This window comes from Sinocyclocheilus rhinocerous, unplaced genomic scaffold (genome assembly GCF_001515625.1).
Source record: "Sinocyclocheilus rhinocerous isolate Xijiao unplaced genomic scaffold, SAMN03320098_v1.1 scaffold586, whole genome shotgun sequence".
NCBI classification, from domain to species: domain Eukaryota; kingdom Metazoa; phylum Chordata; class Actinopteri; order Cypriniformes; family Cyprinidae; genus Sinocyclocheilus; species Sinocyclocheilus rhinocerous.
This window is the reverse complement of record NW_015631803.1, coordinates 207758-218366: the sequence shown is the minus strand read 5'-3', so window position 1 is coordinate 218366 and position 10609 is coordinate 207758. Positions and strand designations below refer to the sequence as shown.

The 10609-nt window shown below is 33.3% G+C and overlaps 1 long non-coding RNA gene across 1 annotated transcript in view; it reads right to left on the bottom strand.

Annotated features, from left to right (window-relative positions):
• Window positions 1-8521: 8521 nt before the first annotated feature.
• Window positions 8522-10609, bottom strand: part of LOC107742000 (uncharacterized) — a 21134-nt gene continuing 19046 nt past the window's right edge. The window contains exon 3 of the long non-coding RNA XR_001640263.1: window positions 8522-8533. This is a non-coding gene — a long non-coding RNA (uncharacterized LOC107742000). The remainder of the gene's footprint in view (window positions 8534-10609) is intronic.

The following is a 10609-nucleotide window of genomic DNA, read 5'->3' as shown; positions in this document are numbered from 1 at the left end:
AACTATGGAATGCCAAAGCTGCCAAAATAATGAATAAATAAATAGATATAAATAAAACCAAAATAAATAAATGCATAAATAATTCTATAAAGAAAGGTGAAAATACAAAAATAAAGACTATTTCTACTTTTCTAATATTTCCTTATTTATGTATATTATTTGTATTAAATTTATATTTCATTATTTCCACATTTCATTATTTTCACATACATTTATTTCTACATTTATTTTCACATAAAACATATACAAATATCAAAACCAAAAATAAATAAATAAATGAATGTCTAAATAAACCTACAAAGAAATGCAAAAACAGTATTTCTACTTATTTGACTTGTTTAACATGGATATTTATATTTACTTATTTTTCATTTATGTATACATTTTTTTATTTCTATTTTTATTTCCACATTTATTTATTTGCACATTAATTTCCTAATTTCTGACACTAAACACCATTTTCCATTAAATGCATCAAAATCCACACAGTAAAAACAATTTTTTAAGTTTATTCAAAGATTATTGGAATGTTGTATAACTTTCATAACTTTCAAAATTTCATTCAGTGTGTTACTTGCCATTTCTTCATAATTGTTTGTGAAATTTACTAGCAATTTCTGAGTGAAAGTGTTTGGTTATTGTGAAAACCATTCAAATATCTGAACCATGAGATCTATTTTATATATCGCAATAATATCGCAACAACAATATTAAATGGAGAGCAAATCAAGACCCAGAAAAAAACAAGCGTCTCCAAAGAGATTGCAGAAATGTCTTAAACTGTGCTCAAATTAGTCTGCAATCAAAACACATCAATCTGAACTCATCAAAATCTTTTATAGCTCTATACTCCTACTGTATGACTTGACTATTGACTCATTTGTGAGAAGTTTTATTTCTCTTCAGGATTTTAGGAGAAACATCTCGACACTTTAGTATAGCTGTATGAGCTGAAATCCCCTGCGGCTGTATAATGAGCGATCAGGTACTGCAGGTCTGATCTACACACACATCGATCAGGTCAGCGCGTCTCCGTTCAGAGGCTAATCAGATTTCTGAGCTCCTCTAAACCCACTTTGAGAGCTGACTGTGAGGATCAGACGCGTCAGCTGTCATTATCACATGCATAAAACACCAGAAACAATGGTAGCATTCAATTCATTCACCTGGCCATTGGAGATCATCATACACCTACTGATTACACTGGCACAGATTTCTCTCATCAAATGTAAACTGTTTCCTAGAAGCCAGAAACAGCCATTAAAATAAGGGGGCCTTCCAAAAAAGAACCCTGACAAGAATCATTTTCTTTATATGGTTCTTTAAGGATTCATAAGTAGATGTTTCACTAGTTCCTCAGATCAGCGTTTTGGTTTCTGGATTCTTAAAACATCAATACAGTATGAATCAGTGTGAATTTCTTAGACATGGACCTGTACTTTTTTCATGTGATTTACACTGATAATTGGTTTCACTGCGTAATTAAGTAACAGTGTCGGGGAAGTTACTTTTAAAAGTAATGCATTACAATAATGAGTTACTTCCTAAAAAAGTAACTAATCGCATTACTTAGTTACTTTTTATGGAAAGTAATGTCTTGCGTTACTTTTTCTCATCTGGGCTGGGCTTGCTTGTATGTTTTTAATATAAAAACGTTATATTTTTGGCATATGTAAAAGCCCTTTCACAGCAAAAGCGACATGAATAAGCCTCGGGCTGAAGGAAATGTAAATTCAATTATTAACATGTTACATTATTGCATGTTTGCGTCATATTCTGAGTTTGCATTTCCGTTTTTATTCATTTTGAGGAATACTAAATCGGTTTTTCTCAACATACTGTAGGAGCAGGAGAGCTGGTGGGAAAACAAAGAAACTGGCGTTACTTATTTGAAAAGTAACTCAGATATTTTACTGTAAATTAAGAAGTAATGCATTACTTTATTAGTTACTATAAAAATAATAAATAATAAATGAAAATAATGATCTCCCTAAAAATGTACGTTTTATGATGAAATAGGACAGGTTTTGTGACATTCACCCTTATATCTAAAGTCATACATCAACAGAAAAAGAAGTTTAAGAAAAGAAACGTTTTCTGTCCGCTTGAATTTTTTCCTGTTACTTGCAAGTATCCTCAGCGATATATTTTCTCATTAAGCTGCGACTATGGCAAGCCGTTTTAGCTTAAAATATTCCAAGCGTTACTCGTCGTAATTGCATTTTTACTAGTAACAATTCAATTAGAGAGCTCTACAATTAAATTCTTACTAGTAACAATGCCAATTAGAGAGCTCTCTACATCTATTTTAACTAGTTATAAATACAATAAGAGAGCTCTGCAATTGCATTCTTACTAGTAATTTGAATTAGAGAGCTCTATAATCATAATTGTTACTAGTAGGAACTGAATTAGAGAGCTCTCTAACTGGCATTGTTACTAGTAAGAATTTAATTGTAGAGCTCTCTAATTGAATTGTTACTAGTAAAAATGCAATTACGACGAGTAACACTGGGATTATTTTAAGCTGAAACGGTTTGCCATATGCGAAACGTGTTTCTCCAAGTATGTCTGAAACGTGTGCGTTATGGCACGGGACGTTTCATTAAAAACCATGCCGGGGAAAGAAAAGATTTAGATGTTGCCTGGACACTGGAGGGGCAGAAGGTCGAGCACGGGTCAGTTCTCCATCCCCCCAACCGCACGACAGCGCAGCGCTGCGAATCCCTCCACAATCCCTCTGCCTAATCAAAACCAATGTGATGTGAACTCGCACCCTTGTTGAAAGAGCGAAGGGAACGTTCCTCTGATACGTTTGTGCAGCTTTAGTCAATTTCCTGTGAGCACGAGAGAGGCGAACGTTCACTCGCACACACAGAGGAGTGATATATGGGATCCACCAGATACAATTTGTCTTGTGCGAGATTAGCCAGAGAGCGGCTCTGTGCGTTTGGATGTGAGCATTATTTAATGCACTGGGGGTGAAGGCTTTTGTGAATGAACTTGAAGCTGATATGTGAAGCACGTGCCACATTTACTTAAAGGGGTCCTATTATGCTCTTTTACAAAGTCTTGATTTTGTTTTGGGGGTGTACTAAAACATGCTCTCATGCTTGGTGGTTCAAAAAACGCATTATTTTTCACATAATTTACATTATTAAAATACATTTCTCCCCAGGCTGGCACAAACGGCTCAATTAGTTCTGGCTTTGATGAAGGTCCACCTTCCGAAAAACAAAATATGTTGTGATTGGTTAGCTGTCCCAGTGCGTTGTGATTGGCGAACAGCTTAGACGGTGTTTCAGTGCTGCCACGCCCCTTGCTCCGTCTTTCAACAAAAACTTCTGAAAGCCCGGAAACCAACGCTGTAGTCCAAACGAGCCGTTCGTTGTAGTTCTTGAAAAGGGATTTTTAAAAAACGAAATATCTCCCTTTGGAGTGGACTTTGAGATTTGTAACTTTCTAGATCTTTTTTATGCCCAAACATACACACTACACACTGACTAAAACTAAAAAAGTGAAAAAGCATAATAGGACCCCTTTAAGAGTGTCCTAGAATGTTCTAGAAAGCCCTAATATTGGTTGATGAATTTTGCAGTGTCCAAAACACTTAAAGATGTCTCAAGATTATTACATTATACGTTTTATCACCAATATACGGTATTTAAAGTGTATATATAGTCAAAAGTTTGGAATAATTAGGATTTTCAAATGTTTTTGAAAGAAGTCTCTTCTGCTCACCACGGCTGCCTTTATTTGATCATAAATATGAAATATTATTGCAATTTAAAATAACTGTTTTCTATGTGAAAATATTTTAAAACATAATTTATTTCTGTGATGCAAATCTGAATTTTCAGCAGCATTACTCCAGTCTTCAGTGTCACATGATCTTCAGAAATCATTCTAATATGCTGATTTGCTGCTCAAGAAACATTTCTGATTATTATCAATGTTGAATACAGTTGTGCTGCTTCATATTTTTGAAACCATTATGTGTTTTATTTTTCAGGATTCTTTGATGAATAGAAAGTTCAAAAGAACAGCATTTATTTGAAATAGATTCTAACATTATAAATGTCTTTACTGAAACGTTTGATCAATTTAATGCATCCTTGCTAAATAAAATCATTATTATTTTGTTTTTAAAATCATATTTACCCTTAAACATATGAATATATTATATTTCTAATGCAGTGACATTCAGAATTTTTTATGCATGACTTAAGTGTCCAAATATTTTCCCAAGCAAATAATGTTTTGTGAAGTCCGTCTTTAATGGAAAGCAAACAGGCGACTCAAGGCAGCGTTCACACCATCAAAGTGTGAAACACACAGAACACAGACACAAACACAAACTTCAACACATGCAAATGATTTTTAGTGAGTCACTCCAACAATGATCTGTTGTGACTCACTAAAAATGCTTTAGTTTTTTGCAGTAGACGACCACAGATCGATGTTGTTTGGCATAATAGTGAACATCATGAATCCCATGACAGGTATATTTGAGACCAACAAGGTTCTGGAAGCAAAAATCTCATTTATTTTCTCCATAAAGAAATAGATTTTAGCAGTATTACATAATCATTTTAACTGTTAAACTGCTTAATATAATATCAATATATTAATTAATAATTTAATATTCCAAATATGTGTGTGTAATATTCCAAATATGTGTGTGTGTGTGTGTGTGTGTGTGTGTGTGTGTGTGTGTGTGTGTGTGTATTTAAGTGCTGTCAAACGATTAATCACACCCAAAATAAAAGTTTTTGTTTACATACTATATGTATGTGTACTGTTTATTTATTATGTATATATAAATTCACACACATACAGTATATATTTTGAAAATATTTACATGTATATACATTTATGTATTTATATTATTATATTTAATATTATGTATAAATATATTTAAACAGCATATTTTTCTTAAACATATAATATATATATATATATATATATATGATACCATTTTTGCTAACGTTTTGAGTGTCATTACTGTTTTGAAATAGAGCTAATGAGATGCACTTCTAGCCCTTTAACCGAAATGAGGCCTGTGAAAACCTGACAATCATGCAATTCCCCTGAGGGCCCCAATGCATGCTGCATGAGTGCTTGTGTTATAGTGGATTACAGCTCTCATTACTGTGGGTACCTGACCTCGAAACACCACAAAATATGAATGTGCAACAGTAAAAGTTTATCTGAAGAACAAATTAGTTATTTTTGCCTGCTCAAAACTTGCCTGCACAATGACTAGTATGTTCTGCATGGTTACGATAAGATATTGACAGGATGGGTGCATGGTTGCTAGGGTGTTCTAGATTGTTGCTAGGGAATTGTTTTGCGTCCACAAGTCTCTGTGATATTCTGGTCTCAGTGTCTCGGATCTTTAGCATGTTTGAAATGAAATGAGTTAATTTTACTTGAATATTACTGATTACACTTGCTCAGCAATGGATGCTCTGCAGTGAATGGGTGCCGTCAGAATGAGAGTCCAAACAGCTGATAAAAACATCACAATAATCCACAAGTAATCCACAGCACTCCAGCCCATCAGTTAATGTCTTGTGAAGCCAAAAGCTGTGTGTTTGTACGAAACAGATTTAGCATTAGGATGCTTTTAACTTTACATCGTCACTTCCGGCTAAAATATGAATCCATAATAATGCTTCCTTCAATGAAAAAGTCCATCTACTGTTGTCTCTCACATCAAAATCTAGCCACATATTTGTTTAGAGCTGTTTTGGACCATTACAGCAGTTCTTCTTATAGTGTTATGTTTTTGCTGCTTGCTCAATTTAAGACAATTAATGCAGAAAAAATCTTAAACATTTGGTCACAGCTTATTTTTTACTAAGTGCAATTTAAATAACAGATTTCTCCAAGCAGGCTTTTTGCATTGCATGCTTTGCTTCAAGGATATGTTAAATGTTTTGTTGAAGTATTTATGCTTTCGTTAATGTGAAATGCAATGACTGCACATGACTTATGTTATTAATATTATAAATGTATTAAAGTAAGCAGTGTGGATTAACGTACTTTGACCTGCTTGGCCATTGTCATAGTTTGGCATCAATTCAGTCACGTGAAGATAAATCGACAATATGAAATGATCCACTACTTTTATATCTTCACGTGGTCGTAATACCCTAGCGAACAAAAACTTGTGGCATTCAAAATGTATAGTAATGACGTAAATTGAATGATTTATGATGAATCCGAATGGGCGACCTCATTTCCAATAGGCAAAAGAAATCATTCAGGCTTTGACAAAAGGGAGTTTTGTTGCAGTTAAATCGCAGGTGCTTTTGTTCCTCTGTCACGACACTTGACGGACAAAAGTCCAGGGATCACATTTTTTGGGAAGACTGACTATAATTACGGAGGGCACACAGAGGTACTGTCAGCCCTCGGGCAGCAGCGGAGGTGAACTTCAAATTACCACAATGACAAGAGAAGAGATGAAAAGAAAAGAGAAAATTAGAACCTATTTAAAGCGCCGCCGAGTGCGGGAACCGATCCAGCATCATCCGCATAGCTTTCGTTCGGATGGAAGTGACGTATGACCCTCAAACAGCACGCTCGCTCTAAAAGGTGCGGTCACACAAGACTTTGGGCCCCATTCGCATCCATTCACATGGGAACACGAGCATGTGCATAGACGATGAAGTTTGGTGAACTCTGACCTGTGCATATGAAACTAGAGGATGTAAATAATGCATTTGGACTATAGGCAATGGAACGAATATGACTTTCAAAACTGCATCTTATGCTGTGTTAAAGTGACTGATATTAGAATGATTTCTGAAGGATCATGTGACACTGGTGACTGGAGCAATGATACTGAAAATTCAGCTTTGCTTCACAGGAATAAATTATATTTTAAAGTATATTACTGTAAAATAGAAAACTGTTATTTTGAATTGCAATAATATTTCACAAGATTACAGTTTTTCTGTATTTTTGATCAAATAGACACAGCCTTGATGAGCATAAGAAACTTATTTTTAAAAACATTAAAAATTTTACTGATCCCAAAATGTTGAATGGCAGTGTGTGTGTGTGTGTGTGTGTGTGTGTATATATATACACACACACATACACATACATGCATATTTATTTCAATTAATGTGTATATTTTCAAGCAACCAAAAATGTGTGTGTGTGTGTGTTTTCTGGTTCGAGTTTAATTTAACTATAATAATAGTGCAAACAATGCACAATTTTATGTCATGTGATTGTATATTGAGAAAGAGCCATACACCTATATATGATTGATTTGTGCACATGAGAAAAGTGCTGATAATTTTTTTAATGCCAATTTAAAAATAAACCATTTTTGCATGTAAATCTTCTAAAATCTATTTCCAAGTAAAATTAACTGGTGACACATTACAATTAGGTCTCATTTATTAAATCTGTACATTTTTAATTAAAATTTTAATTAATTTTAATTAAAATTATAGCAATTTTAAAAAAAATAATTTATTCGGCTTTGTTAATGTTATTTAATTGAAATACATTTATTTATGGCTTATGTTCTCGGTGCATTAAATGTTATGTTTGATGATTTAAAAAATTGTATTAGTAAATGTTGAAATTAACATCAAATAAGATATAACTTAACTAAGAATAAAGAAGTGTTGTCCATTGAAGTAGTTAACAAATTAATAAAAAATTAAATTATAATTAACAACAAATGAACCTTACAGCATTACTCATGAATTTGATATCCGATCAGTTTATCCTGGTCCAAAATGTTGGTCAGTTACCAATATATAAAACCATGTAAATGATTTAACTAAAACTTGGAAGTCAATTATAAAATGCTGACTGTGGGGTAAAGTGTGCACCAATGAGCACCATAGGGACCGCACCAATAAAAATGGCGGGAAAAGGGCAGGCTCAAACTGAGGTTTCATTAGTCCTGTGCGATCTGCAGGTGGAGGAGGCCACGAGCAATCCAACAGTCACAGATTCAGCTGGCCGCTCCACCTCCTCAGATCAACCACGCTGATTAGCGACGATGGCCCTACAGAGACAGAAAGAGCAAGAGAGGGGGCCGAGGGCGGCTAATTTAAATGACAACGCCAGGATAAGCACCCTTGTTCACTCAGAAATATCTAATATGTACAATACGCTCATAAAAATAAAGGTTCCAGCATATGCAATTGAACCATATTTGGGTTCCACAAAGAACCAACCATAGAACAGTTCTTAAACCATTTTTATCTTGGTGTGAAGAACATTTTAACTTTTTCCACTAAAAGGAACCTTTTGTTTAATGGAAAGATTCTGTAGATGTTAAAGGTTCTTCATGGAAACATTAGTGCCAATAAACAACCTTTATTTATAAAAATGCAAGAAGGTTTGATTAATTTCTTTAATTTAAAGGGATAGTTCACCCAAAAATCAGACTCATGCTCCAAAATCCAAGTCTTCTGAAGTCCTAGTTATGCTTGATCGCTTTGTGTAAGAAATGTACCAAAATTGAAGTTCACTGATAACATTTCCCTTCACTGATCTTCTGAAATTTGTGTTTGCTTGTCATTAGTGAATTAGCGGAAGGGTGAATGACATTTAAAAGTTGTATTTCAATCTGTTTCTCACATAAACCTTTAGAAGACTTGGTGCACAAGTCTGGACTATCACTGTGAACCATTATTGCATTTGAAAAGATCTGTGTGAACGTTCAAATAATGTTCCTATTGTGTTCCACAGAAGAAATAGCACCATATATATGTTGAGTTTGGAACAACATAAAGGTAAATGACAGAAATTACATTTTTAGTTAAACTGCTTCTTTAAATCGGGGTTTCCCAGTGCTAAATGAGTAAGTTAAGCAATAAAATACATTTTATAGAAGTAGTTTTCCATTAATATTTAATGTATTATAATATTTTAAAATATTTAAGTCTAGGAGTTCAGCTATTTATGATCAGATGACTGCATGACTTTAGCATGTTTACATAAGGACTTAAAAGAGGCACTCTAACCCATTCATGACTTTCAACACTACAAGTACCAGGCGAATCATGGTAAAAGCAGTCGGATTAGAAGAATCATGCCTGCAGAAGCATGCAGCATTAATTGTGCGTATGCATTCAAGAGCGTGTTTGTGCTCAGGGTCAGGGGTCAGACAGGTTGCACGTGTGTTAGTGCATGTTTCTGACATTAGAATAAGCTTAGCTTACTCTCACCTTCATGTGGCTTAGATTAGCATCCAGCCTAATGCAGACTAATTAAAGCCAATCAACAACAGCTGCTTGGCCTTTTGAAGCAAAACCTTTAAAGAACTTAAGCGTACTACAGCTACTTTGCGTAGCAAAACATTGACCGTTAGCATTATCCTTTCAATAACAAACTGTAGGTTTTACTGAGTCAGGTGCCTGGTAATTAGATCAGGAAATTACTTGTCTTAGTTCATTATAATAGCCCTGTTATATTGTTCTCCACAAATAAATTAAAACTAAAACCAGAAAAAATTTCATTACTTGAAATGAAATAAAATATTTAAAAAAAACTTATATTTCAGCTGTCAAAGTGACATTTCTGATTTTCAGTTTCTCATGAATAAAAAATTATATAGACGTATTTGAAAATAAATGAATAAAAATGACAAAAACGCGCAACAAAATTGCTAAAACTTTAACTAAAATGAAAATGAAACTAAAATTAAAACTGAAATAAAATGAACAAAAATGGTATTGACATATTTTAAAAAATAATAAATAATAAAACTGACAAACGCACAATAAAATTGCTAAAAATTTAAATAAAATTAAAAAATACAAAATAAAAAAAAACTAAAACTGAAATGAAATTAACAAAAACTGTATCGACATAAAAATGAAAATATAAAAATAAAAAATACATAAAAATGTTAAAGTAGTGTTTCAATGTTAAGACAAAACTTTTAAACTCACATTGCATTATTTGTCATTGTATTTTGCATTTACATTTAATGCATTTGGCAGATGCATTTATCCAAAGCAACTTACAGATTGAAGGTATATTTTATGAGTTCCCTAGGAATCAAACCCCTTGTTCTGTTACAAAACTGAAATTGTATTTCAACTGTATTTATTGTTATTGCCAGTTTGCTTTTATAGTTTCATAGCATCAAATTATCTGACAAATGTAGCAACAACAAAAAAATTCCAAAAAAGCAATTGGCACACTTTTCCTGCAGCTCTCTGTACTTTTTTGTTGAATGCGATGTGTATAGTGTTGGGATTGCGCTGTACTTTAATTCAGTTCAGTGTGTTGTTTGTTGTGTGACGACGAGTTTAGACTTCAGTAGTGCTTTAATGAGATTCCTTCAGATTTGCTGTAGTTAAGCTTGTACAGGGACAAACAGCTGACCAGGCAAATCTGCAGCTTCCGTTCATGCTAACACCAGTGTTATTTTAGTATTATTTATATGCTATTACATATATATATATATATATATATATATATTTATGTGTGCTGCCAAATGATTAATCGCGATTAATCGCATCCAAAATAAAAGATTTTCTTCACATAATATGTGTGTGTACTGTGCACATTTATTATGTATATATAAATACACACCCATGCATGTATATATTTAAGAAAA